The sequence below is a fragment of the Pinus tabuliformis genome, chromosome J (assembly GCF_031772625.1).
Source record: "Pinus tabuliformis cultivar Carrire ecotype Pingquan chromosome J, CPIR1, whole genome shotgun sequence".
NCBI lineage: Eukaryota > Viridiplantae > Streptophyta > Pinopsida > Pinales > Pinaceae > Pinus > Pinus tabuliformis.
Genome location: NC_142295.1, coordinates 1,612,449,759 through 1,612,464,613, shown reverse-complemented (window position 1 = coordinate 1,612,464,613; position 14,855 = coordinate 1,612,449,759).

The window sequence follows — 14,855 nt, the reverse complement described above, 5'->3', positions numbered from 1 at the left end:
ACAAAAGGGCTAGGGTTCTTATCAACTTCTCCTTCTAATATGAAATTATGCAGATAAAATTCACAAAGAAGCCTTTGGACTTTTGCCCCATGTTCCTTGCAGCAACTTATAAAATCTTCAATTGTCTTTAACTCGATTGGCTTGCCAGCTCTTACGGCTTTAACCTTTAACAATAAGTACCGTTCTAATAAGAACAGGGCATAGTTTGTGGCCAGAGACCTACATGTCAAGATATCTGAATATAGCGAGCAAACGATGTTAACTGATTCCTAGCTCTGTCTAGCTTGGTATTTACCTTCTTTAGCTTTTCTTCTTCCTGTCTTAAATTTTCAAAGGTCCCATTTTCAGTTATGGTCAATTCCCTAATCTGTTTCTACAATTCTTGATATTTTTGCAGAGGGATTGTCTCTTGTTCACATTGTTCTAGGGCAAGCTAGGCTTGCATCAGTTCTTCCTGTAGCTTTAGAAGAATAGGGTCTTTGCTTGACAAGATTGTTTGAGTGCCTGTGCTACGAGAGGATATTTCCTCGGTTTGTACTTCCTTGTTGTGGGTGGACCAACCCTCCATTTGAATGGCCGCATCCACTAAGTATGCATGCAAATTTTCCTAGGTGGTTATTGTTCGAGTAGGAATGAGTTCAGTTTGGGTCTCTATTGACTTACCCTTACATATTTCTGTTTTCGTAGCCACATAGACTATTTTAGGCGTAGTGTTCTAGACTTTGTCATTTGCAATTCTTTTAAGCTTCCTGTGTAGCCTTTTAATAGCCTTTTGAAGCTTTTGATATTTGTGTCTCAGCTTCTTTAGTTTTTCTCCATCTACTCACCTCTTCCGAGGAGCATCTTTTATACTAACAGGCTCATCAATAGCTTCTGCATCTAAATATTTCTGTTGTTTATCATGGTTGTGTTCCAATAGAATTGTGTCACCAAACTGGTTGTTTGATTCATGAATAACTTTTGTGTCTGCTTCCTTTTCCTAGTCAAGAGAAGACACAAAAAGGAAGTATGTTAGAGATGTTGATCATGTGATTGACTGGTCTGTATTGCAGGTGGAACCATATGGGGAATTCCAGCCGGAGCCTTAGTGTATATTACAAAAAAAGGTGCTCATGCTCCAGAACCAAGCAATCGAGTGGGGATTTAGCTTCCATTAAGTTAGGATCAAGTGATCCTCCAGGCTGCATGTATGCATTTGGATTTTCTAGGACCTAAGCCATCCCTATCTCAAAATCCTGCAAAATATCATTTTGGGGACTCATGGTTGATGCTTGAAGTAGTTCTTCTTCATTTTCTAGTTCATCATCAAGTGGTCTATCCTCTTCCTTGGGTTCTTGTCCTGAATTGGCCTCATCTCCGGGTTTTGATTTTGGATGACATCCTTCCCCTTATTCAAGTTCTTCCTTTGGTTCCTGTTAGAGCCTAAATCTACTTCAAGCTGAGAAAGGCAAGATCTAGGGTAACATCAAACCACGCTTAACCTGGTAGCTAGCCCTACCAGGTTGGGAGAGGGATCTCTCCTTGTCAATCTCATAAAAGATAGCCAATGAAGCTTTAGATTACTAATGTAATGACTGATTTTAGGCTAGGTATGTGTATAGAGGTGTTTGATTGAATTTAAGATAGTTTTGCTGGATCAATTATGAAAGGCAGATTTGGGTCCGGGGAATGGACACAGTCTTGCAGAGATCTCTATGGGGTGAGTTAGGAAAATGGTTTAGCACTTTTAATCGAGTGATATGGAGAGCTTTTAAACTTGTGAGGAGTTGGAGAGGGCATGAAAAACTCAGGGATCCTCTTCAAACAGCTGAAAACATAAATAACTAAATAAACCCTAGGTAGAGCACTGCAATTTCAATGGATTCTACCTTTATCCTTGTTTGATTTAGTTAAGATGAAGCAAAGAGAGATAATGACATACATAAAACACATGTAAACTTTCAATTACAAAAGGAAACACAATACCAAATCAAGATGCCACAAGAATCCCATAAAGCGCTGCAAACCCTAGTCAATTCCTTAGCCAAACTGCTGAAAAGAGTGTACAACAATGCTCAAAGCATTCACAAGAGTTCACCTTATCAAATGACTGAAAAACTACTAGATATAGGCATCAAACAACTCATGCTAGGCTTTAGGGGTCGAGTTCATGAGTTTATGAGTTGTTTCAACAATATCTAAACTAAGAACTGAAAAGTAGGTAGTGGAACAACATGCCTCTAAAACCTAGGAAACTTATTCATTCAGTTGCAAACTACTTTTTCATGATGAATCTACCTCTATGAGTGAAAATTTAGCATAATTACATCAAAATCCATCAAGTCACATTAAATTATATAGGGTTGAGTGTTCCTCATCAGGGGTTGTGTTGGGCTAAGGAAGCCTCAGCCAAGATCTGGAGTCTATTTTTCTCTTTTCTCTTCCTCATGGCTTTCTTCAATTTGGCCTTCAAATTCCTGATTCTTGCTTTGCACACCATATTTCTTGACAAGTAGTGGTATGCCATGTTCCTCAACATATTTTTCTCGTTGTTGGCCTTCTCCAACATCTTCTCCAAGTGCAAGTTTGTTCTCTCAAGCCAAGATTCCCGGTCATGTTCAATCTCTTGCTCATACCCATGATCACTGTCTCTTTCCATTGTTTTCCTTTGGTTTTGAAAAATGTGGTTGTATATGGATGGTTTTGTGGATAACAGTGTGAAAATATGTTGGAGGAATGAAATGGGTAGAGTGTATGGAAGAGAGTGTAAAAATGTATGTGCGAATAGAGTTTAGGGATGGGAGTAAGAGTTTAGGGATGTGAGTAGGGTTTAGGGATATGGATAGGTTTTGGGGAGTGTAGAGTTTGGGAAATTATATGTGGAGAATGGGATTAAGGGGAAAATGTATGAGGGGAGTGGGATTAAGGGGATAGGGTATACAACCATTAGTGCAATGAAGAAAACTAGGGTTTCACTCTAGAAGCTAGGGTTTTAGGGTTTTGGGGATAAGGGAGTAGGATGAGTGGAAATGGGAAATGAAATTAGTGAAATGTAGTGAAGGGGATGTGAAAGTGGTAGAGGGGAATAAGATAGCAAAAAATGGAAATTTTGCAAACACTAGGCAGATTTTCAATGAAACTGTGCAAGGAGCTAGGGTTTTATTTTTCACCTATTGAAACACCATGAAAATTGACTAAAACCCTTGCAATGGCACTTAGGAATGTTAAAATCACTTTTGAAATTAGTTTTGCAATATTTGGGAGCTTTGCAAGATGATTTGAGTGAAATTTGAGCAAAGTAGGCAAGTGCGTCGTGCCACTACCCAAGTGCATAGCGACTTATTTCAGAAAATTTTTGGAGGCCTTCCCAATGTCAAAATTGGGTGTGGGATAGCTATTTGGAAAGATTATTGAGTATAATTTCCAACCCAACTTGAATTTTCCAATTTGGAGTTAATTTTCTCTATCAAAAGTCAAATCTCCCAAGATTGGTCAAAATGTGAAAAATGAGGCTACCTAAAGGCAGAGTGTTGTTGCAGTCAACATTGGAAGGTCTTCCTAAACACCAAAGTGAGCTCATGATATCTCATTGGAAATATATTTGTGCCTAGTTATCACCTGACTCATCAAGAAATTCATTTGGACAACCAAGCTAGGAGAAATCTTGATTTTCCCAAGGTCACTTCAGAGGTGCACCAATTCTCCTGAGGCAACTGTATTTTTGACGTTTCTCTAAAATCATAACACATGTGTAAAAAGTGAAGGAGTTTTTTATTCCTTGACCAATTTTGGACACAAATCTCTCTCAATTCCCCAAAATTAATCTTTTCTTGCTCAGAAACATCATTGGAGTAAAACGAAACATATAAATAACATAAATTGTCCTTGTTGCCCTCCCACGGGATCTGGAACGATGGCTAGGGTTACCAAACAGATCTGCGCCGCCGACGCACCACAGACCAGGGAAGCGGGCACCACAGAAAGAATACGCAATCCGTCTAGGAGACTAGTAGCTGGGCTCATCGAAACAGGCGCACAGTCAAAGTTTTGGTACTGTATCGAACCAACAAGAAATTACCCTGCGGCAAATCGATCCTCGCTCAGGTATTGTTTCAATTTTCTTGATAATTCCCAATTGGATTGGCCCGGATCCTCCACCGGGCAGGATGAATCGAAACAGGCGCGACAGACCCTGGCGATAGCCCATACTCTCTCGACCCAGGACGTCTCGCACAGGACGGATTTGGGGTATATATTACCCAGCTCTCGAGGTTTTGATGCAGTCATGGTGAAGGCGGAGATGGGAAGCGCGAAATCAATTGACCCGCAATGGAAATCCAATGAAGTGTTGCTGAAAACAAATGCGCAGAGACGGAGACGGCTTCGAGGCGAGCCAAAAAACAAACCCTTCAGGGCAGATCGACTCCTGACAATAGATCGGCTATCTTACAGGGTTTTCAACCCACCCCCATTCAGATCTGCACAAGACTTAACGTCCAGATTGGGAATGGCTGCTCCAACAATAGCCGCACAGAACGATACGCCTCACATCCGCCCAGACCTTACAAAGATAGGGATCCACAGGAGCGATCCACTGCGCAGAGGTACAGATCTGGCTCAACAGAGGCTCCACAGAACCGATCTAACCCACACAGATGCAGATCTGATACAGATCTTCATCAAAATGCTCGAAGGAAAACACTACTGCATGCGGCTCAGGAAGGCAACAAGCATCCAGGAACTAAAAAAGGAAATACAGAGCCGCCATGGAATCCCAGAAAGATTACAAAATCTCATTTTTACAGGATTCAATTTGCAAGACAATAAAACCCTGCAGCATTATGGCATAGCTAATGACTCAACCATAAATCTAACCCTCCGACTGCGTGGCGGAAGCTCTGGAACCAGCTCCAAAAATACAGCTACCTTTCGAGATGCAGTAAAAGGAAAGGAAGAAAAAATGGGGAACAAAGCAGCACCAACAACAGAACTGCCAGGACCCTACATTGTCGAACAAAAGCCAGAATCACCAACTCTTCAGGTATCTATACCAGAGGTAAATAACCTATACACTGATTTATCAAACACTGCAGTCATATGTAGATTCAATGGCTTCTGGCCAAAAGCAGATGCCCTGCATCAATGGATCTACACAACTTGGACATCAAACTGCGAAATTTACCTCTGCCCTAAAGGGTTTTTCATAGTAAAATTTGATACAGAACAGGAAAGAGACAGTATTATTAAACAGGGGCCTTGGTTTTGGGGCAGTGCTGGCCTCTTCACAACCCCCTGGTTCTCGGGATTTGATGCTACTACAATGATAGTCTCAACCACGCCTGTATGGGTGAGGCTACACGGGCTCCCACTGCATTTCTGGCATCATAAAGTGCTAACTGCCATTGGGAATTCTCTAGGGAAATTCCTAAAAATGGATGAAGACAGAGCAAACAGGGGTATCTTTACATTCGCCAGAATATGCGTAGAAGTGGATTTGAGTCAGGGGCTACCTGACCACATCACGCTAAACTTCAACAATACCCAATGGATACAACAGCTTGACTACGAAAACACAGCATTCCGATGCAGGAACTGTTTGCAGACAGGGCATCTCCAAAATGATTGTCCAACAGCTCGAAAGGACCCTAGGAAAACCAAGAAACAACAAAAAAGGCCCAAAGGTTGGCAACACACAGAGCCATTGGAAGAAGAGGACATCAAGGAGGACCCTCCAGAGAACCACATGGAACCAGAACCTCAAATGGGACAGAAACAAACTCAGGAAGCAAAAAACCATTTTACTCATACAGGGCTGATCATTACAGATCTACATCATGAGCTGCAAATGGAAGTAAGTGGCATAAAAAGAACCCATAGTTCAGAGGGCTCAGAATCAGACAAAGAACAACAAATAATCACCATGGAAAACCAGCTAGCTATACCCACAGCAAACTCGGGAGGATGGCGCCGGGTGGAGAAGAAAAAGGGAAGAAAAGAATAGGCTTGTTGGAACTTTTTTAATTTACATTTTCTGTTACTCTGTTGGATCCTGTACTTACAGGAAATATTTCATTTGCTATTCAGTGTTATTTTCTTTACTACTGCCTGTTATTACAGGAACAGCCATCTGCATATGCCTAAGGCATCTACAAAATGTAATTTTATCAATTATGAATAAAATTACGATTTTTTCCTAGGGGAAAAAATCATTGGAGTAAAACCTATCCCGATGTGTGGAACTGGGGATTTGTCGAAATGAAGAGAAATGAAGGGGATAAAGGGCTTATAAATTCTTGAGAAAAATTTTGGAAGTAGGGAGGGATGTTAGGAAGTAGGTGAAAGTGTAATTTCAAATATTGAGTGAGGGGCAGGGGTCCAAAAGGGCAAAACACAGGCCTAGCCTAGAAAATTGTCAAGTTGTAGCAAGAAACTAGGGTTTTTGCGAAAATGAAGAATTTGAGGGATATCAGTGATGGGAAGTTTTTAATAAGGTACATTAAGGATAGGGGAATGTGTATGAACATCAGGATACAAGTTTTGCTGATGATTTGATCATCCAAGAGAAATTACCTTCAAAACCCTAGGAGAGGGAAATGAACCTTACCTGGGCACAACTGAAGCATGAACAAGGTGTAAAATGACCCATTGGAACCTAACATGATGATGACAACCCTCTGAATGATGGTACACTGAGCTGAATGGTGACACGGACAGACATTTGGACAACTTTCGAAAGGATTAAAAGCAAACCCTAGACCTAATACCTAGTGACCAAATTTTTCTTGAAGACTCACTGAAATGACAAAATTTTACCTTGACACCTTAAAATCACTTTGTAAGAGCATGTTTGATCACTGGAGGAAGGCTGCAAAGACTGAAACTAACATTGGCTCCAATGGGGATGGTAGCTCCTTGGAGGTGCCAAGAACTACAGATCTTTGGAAAGCAGACAGTGCCTTCATGCATTGGGCAATGGAGTGAAAAACTCAAGCTGAAATGCATGATTGAAAATTGACGAATTGACGACACAAACTAACTCTCACTCAACTAAAAACTGACTCGATACTTAAACAAAAATGAAAAACTAGAAATGATGCTCAAAGTAGAGCCTATTCATCAAAACCTACTCTAACAGTTCCATTCATCACCTGATCAAGTGAAATGAAACAACGAATGCAACCAAGTAAGTATTCCTATTGCTATTTGATTTCTCTGCAAGTGCTTGCTTATGAACAACAAGAGAGAACTACTAAAAGGCAACTCCCATGAAAACTTGTGAACGGATATGTTGAATACTATGGATTCTCTATCTGCCTTCAAAAACACTACATAAGGATCTCGAAATTCATGCACATTGGGACTTAGCTCATCCAATGGATTACTTCTCTTCTCTTCATACCATGAATTCAAACTTTGATCTGAGCTTTGTCACGAGACTCCTACTGAAAATGACAAAGAAACAAGCTCCTGAATCAAGTTTGTATCAATACTTTTGTCAAGCTCACAGATAGGAGAAGGACTTTGACTGTAGACATCATCTAACACATCAGCCATTGGATCGTGATAAATTTGAAAAGATTTTTGCAACCCATTTTATATTGATTCTAATGAGATTGCATGATTTTCTGCAGGCTGCTCATTTGAAGATATACTATGCAATTTTTCCTTCAAAAACTGAAATGATTCAAAACAAAATGGTACGGAATCATCTTGCATCATTCGATCATATGGTTTAGCTTCCAAGTCTTCATCTACAACTTGACAATCAATGGTGGGGGCTGCAAATCTGGATACGAGAAGTCTTAAACAAGGTTTTCATTGCTCTCAAGATGATCCAGATCAAAACTTGTTGACGGTTGATTTCTGATTGCATGAATGTTGTCTTTGATGAACTAAAATGAAGCAAAATAAAAAGGCAAAGATCCTTCACTTACTTCAAAATTTGCTGGACTTTCCTCCTCACTGTCATAGTTGATATGTGATGGCTGAACATTGTTTTCGAGCTGCTGAAAATGAACTTCCTCCTTCCACAAACTAGCTATTGATTTGTCTACAAGATAGCCTCTGTTTGGAGAACATAATCATCATCATATTGATCAAACTGAGGCAAATCATCAGTATAAAATACATCATCAAGCATACATGTCATATCAACAGATCTCTCTTCTCCAAGATGATCTATAAAACAATCATTATCAGATCTATGACAACTGGGATAAGAAAGAAGATGTTTTGGATTAGCAACTTGTTCTTCTTCAATCAGTGAGCCATGGGCTTGAACATTATACTCATTCCTTGTGGTGATCCTTTGCATCATCTCTTCCACTGCACTTACCAAAACGTCAAGTTTTACCTCTAGAGATGTCGATTCCTTCGGATCTATGTTTTTCATCTCTTCTTCCTTCAACTTTGCCCTTCGGATCAGCAAATGAGCCTCTACATCTACTGCATTGTTCTGCATCTCTTCAAGTGTTGCAAGATTCCTCTCTCTCAGCTAAAAATCCATTTTCAGATCAAAGGCACTCAGGTAGTGCAAGAGAGAGGATCCAAGAGGAGGTATTATATTAACCGGCATCGAAAAATAGGCTTGGTTAAACCTGGCATAAAATTGTTGTACTGTCTCCCCTGGCAATCTTTTCAGCTGGTTATACCAACTCTTGACTTTGCCTTGCAAAGAAAGAGCAAAAAGCCTAATACTGACATCTTGTTCATCAAATTCAAAAAGGTCAAGAAAGGACTCAAAATTCAATACATGTCTCTCAGTAGTGATATTGTCGCGTTCACCATCAAATCTTGGTAGATATAGGTCATGATTTTTAGGGAAAGCGTGGAATATAGGAGGTAAAATCAGAGGCATGTATCGATCTGGAATTTTACAAGGTGTAGGAGTATGTAAAGAAGCTATAGAATTAGTCTTGGTCTCTTTAGGCTCATCGATTTGAAGAGGTCATCATAAAATTCAGAAGAAAGGTCTTGATCAAGCTCAAAGACATGCAAATATTTGTTATTTACAATCTTCAAAGGGAAGGAATCAAATGCAGGCCAAGGATATTTTCTTAAATACAATATACTTTGAAAAGCCTTTTTGATATTCTCGGGAAAAGAGAAGAAATAATTTATGACAAAGAGAAAAATGTCTTGGATGAAATTCCAACTTGAATACCTGAGCTTTCCATATTGTCCTTTCATGTTTCTGCTGGTTAAGTTCATCCTCCAGTGGAGTCCTTGGATATGATCTCGAAACTGATTTAGAGTCGCCAGGTGAATGATTTCAGCCTTGCTGTGTCTGATCGTTTTTCACCATCAACAATCAGATCTGAACGTAATTACATTTTGCTGAGGAAACCAGATGTTCAGTTCATAAGCTAGACCAGAGATTGACTGAAGCAGCATTCATCTACTTTTGCTAATGCAAAGCAAGAGAGTTTCGAAGGCTACTTGGCTAACTTTAGGCTCCGTCTGTAGTCTACAAAGCAAAACAATGATAATAGTTTTTTCCCCAGTGGAGTCGCCACTATGTTAGGGCCTAAATCTACCTCAGGCTGAGAAAGGAAAGATCTAGGGTAACATCAAACCACGCTTAACCTGGTAGCTAGCCCTACTATGTCAGGAGAGGGCTCTCTCCTTGTCAATCTCAGAAAAGACAGTCAATGAAGCTTGAGCTGACTGATGTAATGATTGATTTTAGGCTAGTTATGTGTATAGAAGTGTTTGATTGAAATTAATATAGTTTTGTTGGCTCAATTGTGAAAGGCAAATTTGGGTCCGAGGAATGGACACAGTCTTGCAGAGATCTCTATGGGGCGAGGTAGGCAAATGGTTTATCACTTCAAATTGAGTGAGATGGAGAGCTTTTAGACTAGTGAGGAGTTGGAGAGGGCATGAAAAACTCAGGGATCCTCTTCAAACAGCTGAAAACATAAATAGCTAAACAAACCCTAGATAGAGCACTGCAATTTCAATGGATTCTACTTTTATCCTTGTTTGATTTAGTTAAGATGAAGCAAAGAGAGATAATGGCATACATAAAACACATGTAAACTTGCAATGACAGAAGGAAACACAATACCAAATCAAGATGCCACAGGAATCCCATAAAGTGTTGCAAACCCTGGTCAATTCCTTAGCCAAACCACTGAAAAGAGTGTACAACAATGCTCAAAGCATTCACAAGAGTCCAACCTTCTCAAATGACTAAAAAAATACTAGATATAGGCATCAAACAACTCATGCTAGGCTTTAGGGGTCGAGTTCATGAGTTTAGGAGCTGTTTCAACAAGATCTAAACTAAGAACTGAAAAGTAGGCAGTGGAACAACATGCTTCTAAAACCTAGGAAACTAATTCATTCAATTGCAAACTACTTTTTCATGATGAATCTACCTCTATGAGTGAAAATTTAGCATAATTACATCAAAATCCATCAATTCAAATTAAATTACATCATGACTTTGACTATTAGAAAGAAAAAAGTAAAACTATGAAGAAACTAGGCAAAAAACAGAGTTTTTGAGCCAAAATGAGCAAATTTCCTCTAATGCATCGCGTTGATTTCCCTATGCATAACGCCTTTTTTCAGCTCATTTTGGAGGCCTTCCTATGCACCAAATTTGATCCAAGTGGGCTTGTTGGAAAGGTCTTCCTGTCTACTTTCCAAAACAAGTGGAATTTCTGAATTTGGCTTCCAGTTTCCCATCCAAAATTGAGTTCTGCCAACAATGTTTCCTGTGTGTCCAAGAAGGGACAAAAAGGTCATTTTTAGGTGTTTTTGACCTTTTTGGAAGCTCAAAACCTGTCAAAATTTCTTGGCCATGTGAGGGAATTCATATTTTTCCATGAAAAAATCCAAAAATTCAAGCCATTTTGCAAAATTCCTAGCCAACTCAATGCGTAGCGCCAGTGGCACGGCGCATTGGGCAGAAAAACCAGTTTTTTAGGCCAAAATTTTCAAAATTACAAAAAGTTTCCCATTTTTTTTGAAATTTGGGCTGAGTGTTCCTCATCAGGTGTTGTGTTGGGCTAAGGAAACCTCAGCCAAGATCTGGAGTCTATTTTTCTCTTTTCTCTTCCTCATTTCTTTCTTCAATTTGGCCTTCAAATTCCTGATTCTTGCTTTGCACACCATATTTCTTGACAAGTAGTGGTATGCCATGTTCCTCAACATATTTTTCTTGTTTTTGGCCTTCTCTAGCATCTTTTCCAAGTGCAAGTTTGTTCTCTCAAGCCAAGATTCCCGGTCATGTTCAATCTCTTGCTCATACCCATGATCACTGTCTCTTTCCATTGTTTTCCTTTGGTTTTGAAAAATGTGGTTGTATATGGATGGTTTTGTGGATAACAGTGTGAAAATATGGTGGAGGAATGAAATGGGTAGAGTGTATGGAAGAGAGTGTAAAAATGTATGTGTGAATAGAGTTTAGGGATGGGAGTAAGAGTTTAGGGATGTGAGTAGGGTTTAGGGATATGGATAGGGTTTGGGGAGTGTAGAGTTTGGGAAATTATATGTGGAGAATGGGATTAAGGGGAAAATGTATGAGGGGAGTGGGATTAAGGGGATAGGGTATACAACCATTAGTGCAATGAAGAAAACTAGGGTTTCACCCTAGAAGCTAGGGTTTTAGGGTTTTGGGGATAGGGGAGTAGGATGAGTGGAAATGAGAGGGGGAATGGGAAATGAAATTAGTGAAATGTAGTGAAGGGGATGTGAAAGTGGTAGATGGGAATAAGACAACAAAAAATGGAAATTTTGCAAACCCTAGGTAGATTTTCAATGAAACTGTGCAAGGAGCTAGGGTTTTATTATTCACCTATTGAAACACCATGAAAACTAACTAAAACCCTTGAAATGGCACTTATGAATGCTAAAATAACTTGTGAAATGAGGCTTGCAAGATTTGGGAGCTTTGCAAGATGATTTGAGTGAAATTTGAGCAAAGCAGGCAAGTGTGCCACGCCACTACCCAAGTGCATAGTGCCTTTTTTCAGACAAGTTTTGTAGGCCTTCCCTATGTTCAGATTGGGTATGGGATAGTGCGTTAGAAATCTTATTGAGTATATTTTCCAACCCAACTTGAATTTTTCAATTTGGAGTTCATCTGCCATGTTAAAATTCAAATCTCCCAAGACTGGTAAAAATGTGCAAAATGAGGCTGCCTAAAGGCAGAGTGCTGTTGCAGTCAACTTTTGAAGGTCTTCCTCAACCCCAAATTGAGCTCAGGATAGCTCATTGGAAATATCTTTGTTTCTAGTTATCAGTTGACTCATTAAGCAAGTCATTTGGTGAACCAAGCTAGGATAGATCTTGATTTTCCCAAGGTCACTTTAGAGGTGCATCAATTCTCTTGAGGAAACTGTATTTTTGACATTTCTATAAAACCATGACACCTGTGTAAAAAGTGAAGGGGGTTTTTCTTTCTTGGCATATTTTGGAAAATAACCTCTCTCATTTTTCCCAAATTCATCTTTTCTTGCTCAGAAACATCATTGGAGTAAAACCTATCTCGATGTGTGGAACAGGGGATTTGTCGAAATGAAGTGAAATGAAGGGGATAAAGGGCTTCTAAATTCTTGAGAAAATTTTTGGAAGTAGGGAGGGATGTTAGGAAGCAGGGGGAGGTGGAATTTAAAATATTGAGTGAGGGGAAGGGGTCCAAAAGGGCAAAACACAGGCCTAGCCTAGAAAATTGTCAAGTTGTAGCAAGAAACTAGGGTTTGTGCGAAATTGAGGAATTTGAGGGATATCAATGATGGGAAGTGTTTAATAAGGTACATTAAGGATAAGGGAAGGTGTATGAACATCAAGATATAATTTTTGCTGATGATTTGACCATCCAAGAGAAATTACCTTCAAAACCCTAGGAGAGGGAAATGAACCTTACCTAGGCACAATTGAAGCATGAACAAGGTGTAAAATGACCCATTGGAACCTGAAATGATGATGACAACCCTTTGAATGATGGTACACTCAGCTGAATGGTGACACAGACCGACATTTGGACAAATTTTGAAAGGAGTAAAAGCAAAACCTAGACCTAATACCTAGTGACCAAATTTTTCTTGAAGACTCACTGAAATGACAAAATTTGACCTTGACACCTTAAAATCACTTTGTAAGAGCATGTTTGATCACTGGAGGAAGGCTACAAAGGCTGACACTAACAGTTCCGACTTAGAGTCATATAATTGGCTTGGATGGTTCTACAGGTTGTTTGACGCTATTTACAGACATTCTCTAGGCCAGATATAACCTTGCAGACCGCCTGCGCTTGTGGGGTTCAATGTTTGAGAGGGTAGACCTTTTCCTTTTCGGAACAGGGCCCTGCTAGCTTATTGCCAAAATTTCAGGACTTTGAATTACAGGGTTTTGGCTAATCTCCAGGGGCACTATGAGACCATCCCAAGTTAAGCTTTGTTGAACGAGGTTGTGGGTAACAATTAGTCTTATCAATCCATGGTGGCTAATTACGGTTTCCAGGTGCCTAGCCTGTCTTATTCTATCGGTGGTATCATGCATCAATAAATTCAAGAAAGATGGCATATTAACAATGATCTTTTGTTTCAAAACAACTAAAAGTTTGATTTGTCGTGTTCTTCCCATGTCTCTTCATCCATCACAAGTAATGTACCTCTGGACAATATTTGCTAACTCATGCCATGGTTCTGCTAGAGAAGATGGTTGTATGCCCTTTCCTTTCTTGATTAATTCCTTGTCTGCATCTCTAAAAACATCCACCACATCTTGTAACATTATGTGTTTCTTTGGCCATGTGGTTCCTTCCATCGATAGCCCAGATACTTCAGCTATTACAATGTCTAATACTGTAATTCTTCTACCTCTGACCAGGGATTGCCCATTCCGCAGATGCTATAGAAATTCAATAGCGATTTCCTCACTAGTGGGCTGAAGTCTTGTGAAGTATGCTATCCACCTTGCGTGGACCAGAATTTCTCTAGCTCTGTAGGAGATTTCTAGCACTAGAGGTTCTTGGCACATTGACTTACCACCCATAATGCTTTAGTTCTTCCTACTATTGCAAAGGATTAATGCAGTGGAGAAAACACAACAACAGACATCAACAGAGAAATAGAACAACAATTAAGTTGTAATAGCTAAGTTTTCCAATTTTAAATGAAAATTCATAAATTCGAGGACTATTATTTTGCCACATGCTACATGATCATAGAGTACCATATCAACCTATGAAATTCAATAAAACAGTTATACCACATGCACGAGTGTGATGAAGGTCCCCTCCCTCCTTCAAGATGAGAGGTCGCCTATGACCGAATGGACGGGTGAATGTTGTTCTAATGGCAATGTACAAGGGTGAAAGATATGGCATTAATATGGGACAGAGTATGTATATTAATGAGAGGACTGTAAAAGGTATGGATATTATGAAAGAAAGGTGTGTAATGATGGTTATTGATAGTAGATAAGATGATTTGGTTGATGATAGGTTATGCGGTAAGGAAATAGGACGACAATATGCAAGAAAAATGCTTTGTTGATGATATTCCGATTGCAAATGATATGATTGATTAAAACCATTAACTCATGCATAAAGGTTCAAGGTAGGGAGAAATTAAGGAAATAATTCTTCTGATAAAAAGAAAAGTAAGAAGAGGGTATTATAATAATTATTGATGTTGAAAATGGAACTTCAATACCATAAGCAGAGCTTCTATTGCCAGCAGGCATCCATAGCCTCGACAAAGTTGCTTTTTTAACCCATATGAGCCAGGATCCTCAATTTATAGTTAGAGAATTCCATTGTTTTTTCTACAGAAGAGATCAATGTGCTGGCATGGTAACTAGATGACCACACTGCCATTCACAGGGAAGTAGCAAAAAGTGATCAGGTTGGCTCATGATGA